The 16,775-nt window shown below is 49.5% G+C and overlaps 1 protein-coding gene across 1 annotated transcript in view; it reads right to left on the bottom strand.

Moving 5' to 3' along the window:
- LOC108541616 (cadherin-4) overlaps positions 1 to 16,775 on the bottom strand; it is a gene marked incomplete at its 3' end in the record, with an annotated part of 687,309 nt that overhangs the window by 545,491 nt on the left and 125,043 nt on the right. The gene's annotated exons all lie outside the window — the stretch shown is intronic.

Here is a 16,775-nt window from a genome sequence, read left to right on the forward strand (position 1 = left end):
GCAATCGAAGAGGCTAAGTGCTTCATGGGTGATGGATGGGCAGGTGGATGTCAGTGGCCCACCTGCCAAGTCCTGCAGCGAGGTCCGGCACATACCATAGACCAACTGGATGGGACCTCATGATGGAGGCGAGGCTTTGGGGAGGGCAGAGGGGATGCGAAGGCTGAGCCAGGCCCCGGGGTGGCCACTGAGGGAGATGAGCCAGGGGCTCAGGACACTATGCTCTCTACCTTTGGGTAGGTTTGAAATTCTCCAAAAAAAAAAAAAAATTCTTTTAAAAGTGGGTTTTTCCTCCTGAAACAATTGTAAGGTTCTGACTGGTGGGCCTAGTCTTTAAGGACTTAGTATAAATAATGACCTGGGGTTCACTTTACAAAGTATTTAACCCACATCCGCATTTAACCCACACCAGCATTTAACCCACATCAGCATCACGCCTCCACGGCCAGAGGCTGTGCAATCTGAAAATGTGAGAGCAATGGGGCCTGCAGGACTGGGCTGTGGCTGGGGTCTGACTGTGAGAGCCCTGCTCTGGGCACTCCAGTCACACCTGCTGGCCTGAGAAAGGGGACACACAATGACTGACGCAAGGCCAATCCTCCTCCAAGACATAATTGTGTCTGTGTCAAAATTAATGAATTTGGGTAGGCCATAGTACCCAGACCTAGGTACCCAGCCTGAATGTGGTGGGGAAGATATTTGTAGATGGGATTAACAATTCAGTTCGTAGACATGCAGTGAGGTGGATGAGCCTTCATGGTGTGGGTGGGCCTTGTCCAATCAGTTGAGGCTTTAAGAAATACTCTGCTCCCTGGGAGAGGAGAGAATTTCGCCAGGAGACTCGCTGGGACTCAAAGGGCTATACCCGCTCTCCTCAGTCTCCTCCTGCCCATCCGCCTGCTCTGCAGATTTCAGACTTATCAGCCCCCACGACCTTGGGGCCTAGTCCTTAAAAGAAACCTACTCCTCTGTGTATACACATCCAGTGATTCTGTTTCTCTGGGGAGCCCTGTCTAACAGAGTCCATCCACCCTGCTCTCTCCACCCTTAGAGGTGATAGACACAAATAGCATTAAATAGTTTTCCTTTTGTGTTGTTGACAGCGCTCTCAGGAACATCGTCTCTTCCGCACATAAGCTGAAGAAATCTAGAATGCAAATCTACCATAATACAGAATCAGGCCTCTGTCAATATTTAAAGCTGGAAATCTTTAGAGGTACATTATCAATTCCAAGACAAATAACCAAGACTGATATGCTTGAATGCTCATTCAATTCTAATGTGAGAATACAAGTCTCTCTCTGCAAATGAACACAGCAAGTGAATCGGTGGAAAGAAGCTCACACTCCTGGCTGGTGCAGGACACGTAGGTGAAGCTTGCCATGTGGTTCCCAGGCACGCAGCTCGGCGTGTGGTCAGCCCTGTCCTGCTCCATCGAGCAGGTCAGGCCAAAATACCAGCGATACCCCTTCTGTATGCCAGGTGCGCTGAAAAAAAAAATAGCAGCTGCAATACAGCCAAGTGTTCACGCTAAAGTTCCAGTACCATGGTTTTAGACATCAGGGCATATGAGAATCTTGTTAATTTGTTCAATCCATGTGTCTATTCACCCAGTGACCACTTCCTAAGGTAGGCACGGGTGCTCCACCTGGCACCGATAACTCAGTCACAAACAGGACAGGGGACCCTGCTCAGGAGGAAATTCGTTTTCTAACAAAAACTACAGTGCAGTTTAAACATTTATATCTAATATATTACCATTGAAATGGGGAAAATGCAATGCAATGTGATTATACCATTCTGAAGAAAATGACAGGATTTATAAAAAGTATTAATTCAAAGGGCGACATGGGGCTACCTCCAGTAACAAGACCCAGGTTTCAAGTTCAGTCTCAACGGCGTATCAAGGTGATTCTGTCTCATTGGGAAGACCCTCAAAAGCCTGCACTTTTCTAAATATGTGCTTAGGAAGCATGTGATATGGGCAAGGAAGCCTGAAGGTCATGAACACAGTTGGGTGAAGTTTCACAACGTGAACTTGGTGCCTGGCCACCACCCCTTTGGGAGAAAAGACCACAACCCCTTCCCACCTCCTCCATTTGTCGCAAGAAACTTCACCCAGAAGAGGACTCACTTTTCAAAACTTCCTAGTTTTTCCTCACTTAAATAAATACTTTTATCAAAGGCCAGGTGCGGTGGTGCACACCTGTAATCCCAGCACTTTGGGAGGCTGACGCGGGCAGATCGCCCAAGCTCAGCAGTTTAAGACCAGCCTTGGCAACACGGCAAAACCCCGTATTACAAAAAATACAAAAAATTAGCTGGGTGTGGTGGCGCACCTGTAATCCAGCTACTTGTGGGGGCTGAGGTGGGAGAAATGCTTGGGCCCGGGAAGTCGAAGCTGCAGTGAGCTGTTATTATGTCACTGCACTCCAGCCAGGGTGACAAAGTGAGACCCTGTCTTGAAAGCAAAACAATATTTTTATCAAGATACTGTTTACATAGTCGAAAGATTTAAGTAGTATTAAAAAGTGTATCATGAAAACCACTAGAGCCCTGGGGCATCTCTCCCCACCCCAGGCCGTCTGGCCCCTGGCATCTCCCTCCTAGGCTGGCGATGGGTCACAGCGTCTATGGCGACTGATTGAACAGAGGAAGAAGCTACCCCTTGGGGGCCTCTTCAGGGCCCCAGACTGTGAGCTGAGAAACCTGGAGACACTGGAGACAGGAGGAGGAAGTCTGCAGGGGAGCTGGAGCTACCAGGCCAAGGAAGCCGGGCCAGGTCTGCTGGTCTCAGGATGCTCCCCGTGGCCAGTCCCAGGCCCAGAGACGCTCAGGGCAACAGGTTACTCAGTAGTTCTGCGGCCAGGTGAGGGCAGGAACTGCTGTGAGGGGGCAGCACCCCAGGTGGTCTAAGCACAGAATGCAATTTGAGGAACACCGGATGCTGCCAGTATCCTGGGAAGTCCACGTGCTTTCCCGATCCTCCCGAGCCTCTTGCCGCCCTCCATGATGGCCCCAGGGGCTCAGTTCTATACACAGTCCTGGGCTCCCTGCCTGCTAGGTCTCCAAGGAAGGGGCCTAGACCTGGGTCTTCAAGGTCCCTGGCAATTTCGATGTAGCCAGGATGGTACTGGGATGTGGCCCTCACCCTCCACCCCCACCTGAGTTTGGCAATAACCACTTTTTCTGCAAAAGGCCAACTGGTAACTGTCATATTTTAGGCTTTCAGGGCTATGTGGTCTCTGCAGCAACTACTCGACGCTGCTGCTGCTGTGGCATAAAAGAGTCAAAGACGGCATGACGGGTGGGCCTGAGTGCCGATAAAACTTATTTCTTATTTACTCAAACAAATTTGGCGGCCCCACGTCCAGTCCTAATGCCAGCTATCTGTCAGCCACATTAGGGGTAAAGACAAGTGAGGATCTAATTAAATTGATGAAATCATCCCAAACATCTGAAATAAGAAGACTGAAATATGGATCAACGCTGGCTACCACTAAGGAGGACACTCCCCTGAGAGTTTTTGTGCCTTTAGATAATAATACCTCAATAGCAAAGCTAGCAAGTCCTTTAAAACCTAAGTGTTTAGAATACTAGTAACATTTTGTATTTGAAACAGTCTCCCTGTTTCCCAGGCTGGAAGGCAGTGACGGTGACACTATCTTGGCTCACTGCAGTCTTGACCTCCTGGGCTCAAGCAATCCTCCCACCTCAGCCCCTGGAGTAGCTGCGACTATAGGCGTGAAACACCATGCCCAACTAATGCTTGTGATTTTTGTAGAGACCATGTTGCCCAGGCTGGTCTCCAACTCCTGGACTCAAGAGATCCTCCTGCCTTGCCCTCCCAAAGTGCTGGGATTACAGGTGTGAGCCACTGTGCCTGGCTAGTAACATTATTGATAATACTATACATATATTATGTCATGGTATATCATATACAGTATTAATAATGCCATGTACATATTAATGCCATATATATGTATGCATGTATGTATGTCGTATATGAGCAAAAAGATTCTTCTGTTGTTAATAATATTACAAATTTATTTTTGCAACTTTAAGATGTCAATTTATGTTGTATGTTTTTACCAAATAACAGTAGTACAGGAGTTCCAGTATATAATTTATAAAATAACAAATGTCTATATTTTAGAGTTACAAGACTAAAATGTTTTTCTCTGGAGAAGTTCCTCAGCATTTTTTTTTTTTTTTTTTTTTGACAAAGTGAGATTTCAGGATTAGGACAGGCAGGGGTATGAGAAGCTGAAGGTTCATCTGCCCCCAGGGACTTCCCAAGGCCTGTCCTGCCCAGTGCGCTATCCTCCCAGGAGGACAGCGGCTTCAGATGTCAAGGTTACCATTTCCAGTTCTCCAAGGAGACTCTAACCTCCAGCCTAGAAGCCACAGGTGGGGGTCCAGACAGGTGTCCCAGCTCAGGGAGCACTTTTCCAGGATGGAACTGGTGGCCTCAGAATCACTGCTGGGCAGGGTGGGGGTGGCAGGGGCAGGGCTGTGGGGCTCACAGTCCCATGGCCTCTGACTGCTTCCAAACCACAGGTGCCTTCTGTTGGGCTCATAGAGAGTTTTATGTTCTTTAAAAAATATGCGCCGGGCGTGGTGGCTCAAGCCCGTAATCCTAGAACTTTGGGAGGCCGAGACGGGTGGATCACAAGGTCAGGAGATCGAGACCATCCTGGCTAACACGGTGAAACCCCGTCTCTACTAAAAAAATACAAAAAATTAGCCGGGCGAGGTGGCGGGCACCTGTCGTCCCAGCTACTCGGGAGGCTGAGGCAGGAGAATGGCGTAAACCCGGGAGGCGGAGCTTGCAGTGAGCTGAGATCCGGCCACTGCACTCTAGCCTGGGTGACAAAGCGAGACTCTGTCTCAAAAAAAAAATGAAGTTTCCAACATTTAAAAATTAACTAATTTCATATAAAAATATGGATATGTTGGCTTCTTTTGAGAGGTTGGAAGGGGAGGCAGTTCTGGCTCTACCACCCACTGGGAGAGGCCACCTGACTGCTCAGGAGGTGCTTAGCTGCCCCCTGACTGCTGAGATGGTGCTCGGCTGTCCCCTGGCCACAGTCCTCACCCCGCCCTGGTGCTCTCTTCGGCCCAGCCTGAGGACAAGTGCTGCCTGTCACCTACTTCTTACTGTCCTTGCCAGAGAAAAGGGACATTCTCACTTTTGTATCTCTATGTCTCTATCAAAGTAGAAACAGGACAGAGTTTAAGAAATCCATGTCTTTCAAGGAAGATGGGAACAACCGACTTTCTTTACAAATGAAGCTGTTTTCAGGAGTGGGCTGCTGCTGCTCACCTGCCGATGGTCACTGGGGCTGAGAGGTGGGTTCTGCCCGAGAGGGGCAGGCAGACGGGAGAGTCCTGGATGGCAGGAGATGCTGGGGTGGGGCCTTCCCAGGTAGAAATGAAGATGTCCGGGAGAAGGGGCACCTCTGAGATCCGTGGGGACTGAGGTCAAAGGGCTGGGGCTGTGGTTAGAGAGGAAAACGTTCCCCAGGAACCACGGGCTGAACCTGAAAGATGAACCAACATCACCTACAAATCCTTCAAAGCTGAGGGTGGTCTCTTTCCTGTTCTCACATCTCAAAACACACAGCATAGTTCTCGATGAATTATAATAATGCAATGATTTATATAAGTATTTTTATTATATGTCTGCGATCTATGCAGATAGAGCCATGTTACTAGATTACACTGGTATAATAGAATATGGGGCAATCATTATGATGATGTCGATGGTAACGTTAAGTGCACACTCTTTTCCAGGGGCGTTACAGACCCATTTTACAGAAGAGGAGAGGCCCACGGCACATCTGTCTTGGCGGTGAAGATGGCAGCAGCTCTCACACACTGAGCCCTGGGATGTAAGAGTTCACTGCGTGGTCTCCAGGACTCACGTAATCCTCATGAGGATCCCGCCAGCTACACATCTTGTCCTGACACAACAGAGACGTGAGGGGTGGCAGTGACTCTCACCCAGCCGGGTCTACTTTGATGATCCTTGATGCAACCACTGCGCTTTGGGTCTCTGATACTCAACACCCGCCTTGCCAACACCTAAAACAGGGCTCAGCCAAGTGGCTGTGGCAAATGTGGGCTACGTGAGGAACCTGCTCCATAAAGACTCCACTCTGGGCTGTCATTCAGAATGACCCTGGGAAGAAAGTCGTGGTTCAGGGTGTCCCTTACTGCCAGTGATCAAAGCATCCAGGTTTAATTTTGCCAATCCCTGGGGGTCCTCAACATCAGAGGGCTGGTGGTTGTTGATCCATACACAAGCTAGGAGGCAAGGAAGACTCTGGCCCCCGGCTGCTGCCCCCCACGCCACTGGAAGACCAGATGTCGGGCCTTGCATTTCTCTCCAGGCGCGTGGGCTCGCCTGTGAAATGGCCTCTTGTTGGAGGGAACACTGACTGGGTCCTGCCCCCCAGGGAAGCTCCCGTGAGGACCGATGAAACAGCGTTGTCAATGTCACCAAGACCACGCCATATAAACCAAATAAAGGCCCTCGGGTCAGATGAGATAATAAAGAGGATATTTCTACAGAGATTCAGTGGGAATCAATTCAGTAAGCAATTAGGAGGAAAATAAACGGCCCTGATCACTGAGGGGCCTCGCAGCGGCTCTGTCCTCATGTTTTCTATCCCGTCAAGCCCAGAGCGACAAGGCGTGTGCCCAAGCAGGAGGCTTGGCTGCCCTTGGTGAATCAGGGAATCTGCACCCCCTTCCCCAATTGGGGAGCCTTTGTGTCAATCCACTGGCTTTACTCAGTGCAGTGACACAGGGGATGGTGGTGGGGCTAATGGAAGACAAATGCATCTGACATTTCTAGAGCACTGTGGGGGCCAGTGTTTCTACCCTGCTAGGAAACAAATGTGCGATACTGAGTTTCTGATGAATACTGTGAGAGACAGTCTGAGGTTCAAATTTAACAGCACGGGAAAATATCTTTTGAATCAGAAGATGAGAACCCAAGGGAGTTAAATTAACAACATAGCACAACATTTTACTAAGTAATAGGACCATATTTCCCCTTTATGGGGCACTGCTCAGGGCAATATTTAATCTCTTGAGTTTAATGAACTTTTGAAACTACTCAATAAATACTCAAGGCCATGACAAGCACTGTCATAAGATAAATCCAGCCCTACTTCAATGGACTATATCATTTTTGTTATTAAAAAAGGTTAATTTTAATATTCAAGGAACTCAGATCTCTGAAAATCACGTCAGGGCGCCTTGCGTTCTGCCCCGGCGACGCCCTGGGGTGGTGCATACTGAGCGGCGTGGGACTCCGAGCGGAATCGCGGGAGAGCCTCTGTTTCCAGGGAGGCTGTGTCCTGACAGCAAAACACTCATTTGGTGGAAGGATCTGCCTCGGGTTCCTGTCCCTCCCCAGCCCAGAGGGAGTGTGTCCGGGTCCCGTGTTAAGGCCACTCACACTGCACGTGAAACCACTGGAAGAGTCCCTGTGACCACGTCACATGCCCGGGTTCACCTGCTGCAGCACGAGCTGCCCGACCACCACTTAGTTCTACAAAGCTCTTTGGGCCTTTGTCCACAGTCCCCCATGATGCTGAAACCCCTGCTCACCCTTGCCCTGGCATTGGGCCCTAGAGCACCTCAGAAGTTCAGGTGATTTCATGGCAAGTGAGGCCGGGGAAAGGATGAGAAGTAGCCAGCTCTCCCCCATCCCTTAGCATCTCCATGCTGAGTCACTGGGGCTGCCTTTCTCCCAGCTGCTCATCTTCGCCTTTCTGCAGAATGCAGGGGGAAGTGTACCTGACAGAAAAAAATCCTAGAGCCCTGCAGGCCCCGGAGCCGCTGTCCCTCCTAGCGGTTCAGCGTCCCCAAGGGCTTGCCTCGGGAAAGCCGCCCGACGCCAGCAAATTGGATGCAGGGCAGGTAATTAGGGACAGACAGTGTCCTCCCACTGTTATTTCTTGTCCACCAACGCAAAAGTAGCAGGAGCGCTGGCTCTCCGCTTTTCTACCTAAGGATCATTCTGCTCACATTCCCCACGGGAGAGAAGAGCTTTGGACCAACTGTCTTACTAGCCAAGCACAGACATGCTGCAACCAGGAAACATCCCCACAGGAAATGAGACCAACGGAATACAAAACACACAGCTTTGCTGTCTAAGAAGGAGCCTCCATTTAGACAATTGCTGAGCCCCTTATGCCACACGTGCAGAGTGGTGGGGACGTGTGTCCAGCCCGGCGACGTCCCTTAGTCCAAGAAAGCGGTTCGAGGGCACAGGTGGCGGACATTCTGGTCTACTGAAGGAAGCGCCCTGGCTAGTAGGTCACCCGCGAAAACCAGCTGCCCCCCACCTTTCTCCTGATGCCAGTGTCAGATCAGATGTGTTTAGCAAGTCCGGGCCCAGCCCAGCCCTCATGGCTTCCAGGCCCCTCAAGACAGCACTCAGCCCCTCTCCCTAACTGGCGCTAATTCTGTCCACTCGAGTAAATTATTGCGTTCCTGGGCTCACTTACTCGGCAAACCACAGAGTGGGCACATCTCGGGGTGTTTTCTAGAACAAATGTCCAAGTGCTCTGAGGCCTGAGGCTACGTGTGTACCTTCAACCTGGCACCCCAAAAATTCCCCATGCAGGACGAAAACAAACAAGACGGGAGCAGTATGCTGTGGTCGGGCTACCCCCCGCGGCACTGCCTCCTGTTCCCCAGCTTGTATTAGTGAATAATATCTCTTTAATAAGTAATTCTTTAACTACGAAATTATTTCAGAGAATTTGGAAAGCTGATACAAAGAAAAGGGAGAAAATTACCTATGACAGCACGATCTCACTCAGGGTTTCCCACACATGGCGCTGTGGGCACCCTATGACTGCTGGATCTCAATGAGGGTTTCCCAAACACAGTGCTATGGGCACCCTATGACCTCGCGATCTCAATCAGGGTTTCCCAGATATGGTGCTATGAGCACCCTATGACTGCTCGATCTCAATCGGGGTTTCCCACACACGGTGCTATGGGCACCCTATGACCTCACGATCTCATTTAGGGTTTCTCAGACATGGTGCTATGGGCACCCTATGACCTCGCGATCTCAATCAGGTTTTCCCAGACATGGTGCTATGGGCACCCTATGACCTCACGATCTCAATCGGGGTTTCCCAGACACGGCACTATGGGCACCCTATGACCACATGATCTCAATCGGGGTTTCCCAGACATGGTGCTATGGGCACTTCAGGGAGGATCCTTTGTTGTGGGGTCTGCCCTGTGCAGAGCAGGATGTTCAGCGGCACCCCAGCCCACACCCACCAGGTGCCGATTGTTCTCACCCCCGATGTGATAACAAAAAATGTCTCCAGACATTGCCATGTGTTCCTGGCCCAGGTGAGAAGCATCGATCTACAGAACAACAAGGAAGATGCTGAGAGGCGTTCTCCCAGTCTTTTCTCTATCCTTTGTCAAATCCAATCATCCGTTCATTTAACAAATATCTAAAGCACCTACTGTCTGCCAGGCATTGGAATTAGCTATGAGAAACACTGTAGTGGACAGGAAAGACATGCTCACTTTTACAAGGCGGTGATATCTGTAACCACAGGGACAAACAGATGTTTGGGAGCTGTGCGAAGTGCCAGAAGTGCCCAGCAGGACATGGACATGCCATGTGATCAGATAAAGAACATCTGAGACAGGCCACCACATGGTCAAGGCGGAAAAGCCAGGAATGAGCCGCCCAAGAGCAAGAGGACAGAGGAGGCAGAGCCCGTACCCCCACCCCTCCCTGCCCCTCCGAATGCCACACAGGTGCACAGTCACGGCTGGGTCTGGGGACTGTGGGCTGAGGGACTTCAGCCCACTGGCAGAATAGCATCTAGCTATTTGCATTCCCAGAAAACAAAAACAAACACCACCAAAAAACCTTGATCAGTTTAGCCATATATAAAAGGAAGCTTTTTAAAATATGTCCTTTGACTCAATGCTTCTGTTACCTAAAATATCTCCTAAGGAGAGAAAAATTCAAACGTGAAAAGACTGGACTCCAAGGCTGTTTATCACAAAGCAGTTTATAATGTAAAAAACTCGAAACAGAATATAAGCGCTTAGTTAAATATAGCACGTTATGCTCACACCGCGGCGTAATTGAAGTTACATTTTAGATGTATTTTGTTTTCATGAAACAGCTCCAAGAGATGTCGTTAAATGAAAAAAGCACACAATAAACATGTAACTCACGTATTTGCGCTCGAATAACATGTACACACAAACCATACACATGTAGCCAACGTCCACCTGTTGTCTGTGATATCTTCAAAAATCAAGCTGTAGCACAATACAGAGTACCCCCGAGCTGTTTTAAAAATGCTAATGACAGAATAGAAGCATGGGCAGAAGGCATGAATGGGCACATCACAGGGAACACTCATGGCCAATGGAGCCTATGAGGGGATGTGAAACCTCATGTGCCATCAGGAAGACGCAAATCGAAGAAGGGTCACAGTGTCATCGTGCACCCCTTCGAGGGCACAGGCTTCCAAGTATGACATGACCCTTCTGGGAGAAGAAGTGGCTCGCTGCACAGTGCAGCTGTGGCTGTAGGGGTAGAAATTGGGACCCCACTTTGGAGCCGACGAAGGGCAGTAGTATAAAGACGGTCTACTCTTCCAGGAAAGGCGAAAAGTGAGACAGGGTTAACCCCACACCCCCAACCCCCACCCACCACCACTCAGACAGCTCTGGCTTCAAGGCAGAGCTCTGCTCCTGGCCGACAGCTGCACAGCCCTTGCCTGGGAGCCTGCAGAAATGCAGACGACACACATTCTAACTGCAAAGAAGCAGAGCCAGCCCTGCCATCTCCACACTGCAGGATGGTAAACTGTGGAGTTCAAACAGTGGTATACCATATGGTGGCCAAAATGTTTGTTTTATAAATCTTATCAACAATGAATGCAAACTGTAAGTGCCCCCTAATTATAGATACCCATTTATTACCATTTAAACAGCCCAAACCAAAAATAGAGATACCTTTCAGCTAAACACACAGATACGATGAAACTGCATTAGAAAGCAAAGCAGGGAACAGAGACAGTGAATCTGGGGGGTGGAGACCTGGGGCGGGGCCAGAGGAGGGTGGGGTGGGGAAAGAGCCAGGAGGAAGGGGCAGGGCCATGAGCGGGTGCGGGCTTGTCTGGCGCTCTCACTGCAGAGACACTTCACGGTGGAGTCATTAAAAACACATTTATAAAAGAGAGGCTTGCGTGGACCAATGACAAGATTGAGCCACGAGTCAGTGTGATGATTAATTATGTATCTGAGCACAGACCCAAACAGAACATCGGTATGTGTTTGTGTGTCTGTGTGTATCTTTTTGTCTGTGTGTATTTGGGTGGCTAAATGTGTGTGTATCTATGCCTGTGTGTGTCTGTGTGTATGTTTGTTTGGCTGTTTCTGTTTCTGTGGCTATACGTGTGCCTCTGTGTGTTTGTGTGGCTGTATGTGTGTATATATGGATCTGTGTGTGGGTTTGTGTGTCTGCATGTGTCTGTATCTGTGTGTGTGTATGTGTGTCACATTAGTGGGTCAGAGGAGAGATGAGTATCTTTTACCTTCCAGCATCCTAAACTGCAGGATTTTCCTTTCTTCTAGTTGTGAATATATTTTATTTTATAATTTTAAACAAAACTGCAAAATATAAAAAGAATTCAACCCAGTAATGTAAACTCATCTCAGAGACATGGAGAATTGGTAACAGAACTCAGGGGAGTTCCTCCCATGGTCAGCTCACATATCCACATGTGTGGATTAGGAGTGTGGTCTTGGGGCCAGTCCTGACGCCTCCTCTTCCGGGCCCCAGGGCACACCTGCCTCACCCTTCAGGTCCAACTTTGACCTCTCTCAGGAAGCACCTTTGGAACCTGCAGGGTCACCTCTCTCTGTTTCCTGAAGGCACAAAATATCGAGGACAGCAATGGTTTACTGGATGGTGTGCTGGGCACTGTGCTGAGTGCTTGGCATACTCTCTTGCTTAACCCTAAAACAATCCCACAAGAAGACGCCATCACCCTCATGGGGACGTAACACATTTCAGAGATAAAAGAATCCATGTGCAGCTCTCCAGGACAGGCAGAGCCGGGCAACCCAGCCTCTCTGACCTCGCGGTGTGCAGCTCTCCAGGACAGGCAGAGTCAGGTAACCCAGCCTCTCTGACCTCGTGGTGTGCAGCTCTCCAGGACAGGTAGAGCCGGGCAACCCAGCCTCTCTGACCTTGTGGTGTGCAGCTCTCCAGGACGGGCAGAGCCGGGCAACCCACCCTCTCTGACCTTCTGGTGTGCAGCTCTCCAGGAAGGGCAGAGCTGGTTAACCCAGCCTCTCTGACCTCGTGGTGTGCAGCTCTCCAGGAAGGGCAGAGCCGGGCAACCCAGCCTCTCTGACTTCGCGGTGTGCAGCTCTCCAGGACGGGCAGAGCTGTGTAACCCAGCCTCTCTAACCTCACGGTGCCAAACCACCTCCATCTTCCCATCAAAGACCTCAAAGCCGTGCCCCCCTCATCATTACACCAGAAGGAAACAGCTCATGGCAAGAGTTCAGTGCATGCCAGGGCCTCCGCAGGGAAGGCTGAGGGAAGGCAGAGTGGAACAACTGGTGAGTAAGAAGGTGACCTAGACAGAGGTGGCTGGGAGGTGAGAATCCACTTATCCAATGTCTCCTGTCTAGAGGAGGGTATCACGGATTGCTGAATGTTGTCCTAAGCAGCACTGTCAGCATCGGGGAGGCCATGCCTTTGGAGGAGACCGAGAGGTTTTTTTCCTTCCAGGAGTTGTGAGGCCAGGCACCACACGACTGCAGCTCAAGGAGGGGCATCCACAGGGACCCCCTTGCCAGCAACAAACGGCAGTGGTACATGGTCTACTCTTCCAGGAAAAGTGAACAGTGAGACAGGGGTCAACTTCAACCCCACACACGATCACCACTACTCAGACTTGAAGCTCAGGCTTCAAGATAGGGGTCTGCTCCTGGCCGACAGATGCATAGCTGAGCACAGAGCCACTGGAGAAACATCCATGGGCGTCCCCATGTGCTAGGACAACCATGGCTCCTGACCTCCTGCAGCTCAGCTCCAGTCTGGTGCCAGGCATTAAATCCTTACCCACATGATGCTTTAACTGCAGCTGCAATCTACATAGCAAATGCCAAGTGCAGAGATCAAGGCGAACAGGAGGCCTGGGCACTCGGGGGCTCTTTGAGTAAATGACATCTATGCTAAAGTTTAAAGGTGGGCAGGATGGGAGTACGGCTTCTCCCATGAAGAGAAGATGGTGATTCCTGTTGGTGGAAAAGGCATCTGTGACGATCCTGAACCTGGGAACCTGGCGTGCGGAGAAGCTACAGCCAGCCTGGAGACAGTATGGACAGCAACAGAAGATAACCGGAGAGGAGGCAGGAGAGCAGGAACCAGTCCCTGCAAAGGAGGCCAGTCACACGTTTGGCAATATGGTAGGGCAGGAATTTGAACCAGTGCAGGCAGGGACAGCTGAACATGTTGCATTAAGGCGAAGATGAGCCAAACAGACAGGAACAGTTCAAGAGTTCTTGAGACCCATTCAAGCAGGGGTGGGGATTTGGTCATTGGCACAATGAATTCAGCTGTTCTTGTCCAGGGGATTTGCCAAACTCCTGATCTGAGTGTTCATCTCATGGTCTTAGAAGGGAAGGGAAGGGGTTGGTTATGGGGAAAGAAGACAAAGCCTGGGGCCCATTCAGGTGGATGGTCTTGTAGGGGACAGATTGTAGAACGCTGCCACTTCAAAGCGCACATATTCTGTATAAGGTTAAACCCTAGCCCCTCCTCCTGCCACTTCCAGAGGCTTTAGGGAAGGTGGCTCAGTGGAGCAGAGGGGTAGGAGTACTGTTCAGAGAGGATGGAGGCCACATTCACCACACCTAGGTGGTGCCGGTAGAACCCCAAGTTCAAACTCAGTTTAAAGCAGTTCCAAACTGACAACGCCCCTAGGGCCTGGCAATGGCCAATGCAAAACCTCTCTAGAGACACACATCCTCTTTGTGGGAAGATTCTTACCAGTGATATCCCACAGCAAACGAGTAGCTCGGAGTTAGACATGACTACACTATGAGCTAGAACAAGTAGAAACCTCAGACAATAAAATCAGAACTGCAAACATCAGGACTGTGAGGGATCAGACTTGGAGTCTGAAATACCTATACTTACTATGTTTAAAGAGATTTGTTTAATGACCCAGAAAATAACTGCAGAGAACAGAAAAGTATAAAAAAAGAAGCTGAAAATTAACAAAAGAGAACCCCCAGAAGTGAAAAATACAGAATTTATAATTTAAAACTTAATGGGTAGGATTAGTAGCTGAGCTGACATTGCTGACGAGAGAACTGGTGAACTGGAAGGCAGGTCAGAAGAAATTGTTTAGAATGTGGTAGAGAGAGACTAAGGGATTAGAAAGAAAAGGGTAGAAGACGCAGTGGGTGGGATGAGAAGTGTTGACACATTGGGGTGGATGTTCAGAAAAGACTGGTTTGGAGGACAAACCACACATCCAGATCACCAGCTTCCAGATGGACAGCAGCACAGTAAATGCCTGACCACACTGTGAAAGCACGGCCTTTCTCTATCCTGCCAGGGCCTGAGTAAGAGGCCAGCTCTTCAGCACCCCCACTGGTGCTAGTCTCAGTTGGGGCTGACCTGGGTTCTATGCTCTGTGGGGAGACCCTGTCTTTACACTCATGGCTCCTCCTGGTGTGATTCCCAATATCCCCTCCTGTGATGGTTAATACTGGGTGTCAACCTGGTTGGATTGAAGGATACCAAGTATTGGTCCTGGGTGTGTCTGTGAGGGTATTGCCAAAGGAGATTAACATTTAAGTCAATGGGCTGGTAAAGACAGACCCATCCTCAGTCTGGGTGGGCACCATTTAATCAGCTGTCAGCACAGCTAAAATATAACCAGGCAGAAAAATGTGAAGAGAGAAACTGGCCTAGCCTCTCAGTCTTCATCTTTCTCCCATTGTGGACGCTTCCTGCCCTCGAACATCAGACTCCAAGTGCTTTAGTTTTGGGACTCGAACTGGCTCTCCTTGCTTCTCAGCCTGCATATGGCCTATTGTGGGACCTTGTGATTGTGTGAGTTAATACTTAACAAACTCTTATATATACATACATGAGTTTACATACATACATATATATTCCATTAGTTCTGTCCCTCTAGAGAACCGTAACTAATACATTCCCCCATCATGATACACACTGATTGGTTTTTTTGTCTCTGTAGCAATGGACTTGTGTTCTCCCCCCTGCAAAAAAACATGTCTATATCCTAACCCTGGTTACCTGGAAATGTGAGCGTATTTGGAAAAATGGTCTTTGCAGATGTAATGACATTACGGATCCTGGGATGAGATCATTCTGGACTTAGGGTGGGCTCTAACTCCTGGCACTGAGCGTTTCTGATGACAGGTGACCTCTCAAGAAGGGAGAAGTCCATGGAGGTGCACCTGAGGAGAGCCACGTGAAGACAGAGGCATAGCCTGGAATGACGCGGCCACCCGAGGCTGGAAGAGGTGAGGCAGGGGCCTCTCCCGAAGCTTCAGAGGGAACATGGCCCTGCTCGCACCTACATTTCAGACTTCTGGCCTCCAGAACTGTGAGAAGATAAGTCCCTGTGGTTTTAAGTCCCCTGGTTTGTAGTAATTTGTCACAACAGCCCTGGGAAGCCAATAGAAGGTGTCACTTCCTCTGCCTTTGCAGGAGGGCCCACGACAGAGACACCAGGAACACCTGCTCACAGGAAGTCCACTCCCAGGGGTCTCCCATGCCAGGGTCTTCCATGTGCATATTCATCATGTGCATGTTCACCTGCCTTTCCTCTTGGCATAAGGATCTCTCACTCTTCATCCTGATGAAGAAACGACCCCTACCTCACACCACCCACCTTTCCATAATAAGTTAGAGCTGCTGCGTTTGAGTATTCCATTAGGCGGCCAGGCAGTCAATGAGCATCAAGTAAGCTTTGTCTGTAGTTCTCATTTCTTATTTTTACGTTTAAGCCTCTAGTTAAATGAAACATGATGCCACAGGTATCAGGTATCCTTTCCATTAGACATTTCTGCTCAGAACAGTGATCTTTTATTTTAATTATTTTATTTTATTTTGAGACAGAGTTTTATTCTTGTTGTCCAGGTTGGAGTGCAGCGGCATGGTCTCGGCTCACTGCAACCTCTGCCTCCCGGGTTCAAACAATTCTCCTGCCTCAGCTTCCTGAGTAGCTGGGATTACAGGCGCCTGCCACTGCTCCTGGCTAATTTTTTTGTATTTGTAGTAGAGACTGGGTTTCACCATGTTGGCCAGGCTGGTCTCGAACTCCTCACCTCAGGTGATCCACCCACCTCAGCCTCTTAAAGTGCTAGGAATACAGGTGTGAGCCACTACACCTGGCCAACAGTGATCTTTTGAAATAGTTTTCTGAAAGGTGTCATGTGATTAAAGTGTTTCTCTGGTAGTAGATTATACAAAGGCCAAATTGGGGTGGGAAAGTGAGTAATTGATATTCCTTAGGTGGGTGGGTTAACTGGTGGCTCAAATCTTCAAAGGGGGGACATTCTGCGGACTGCCCTGCGGCTTTAGAGCAGTGTTCCATTGTAGCATGTGCAGTCTTTGTTGAGCTTCGAGGCATCCTGAGAAGGGAGAAGGCACGCAGGGATGAAGACAGGGTCACATGTTCTTTCCTCGGTTCATTTATCCT

This window comes from Rhinopithecus bieti, unplaced genomic scaffold (assembly GCF_001698545.2).
Source record: "Rhinopithecus bieti isolate Rb0 unplaced genomic scaffold, ASM169854v2 scaffold_20477, whole genome shotgun sequence".
Classification (NCBI taxonomy): domain Eukaryota; kingdom Metazoa; phylum Chordata; class Mammalia; order Primates; family Cercopithecidae; genus Rhinopithecus; species Rhinopithecus bieti.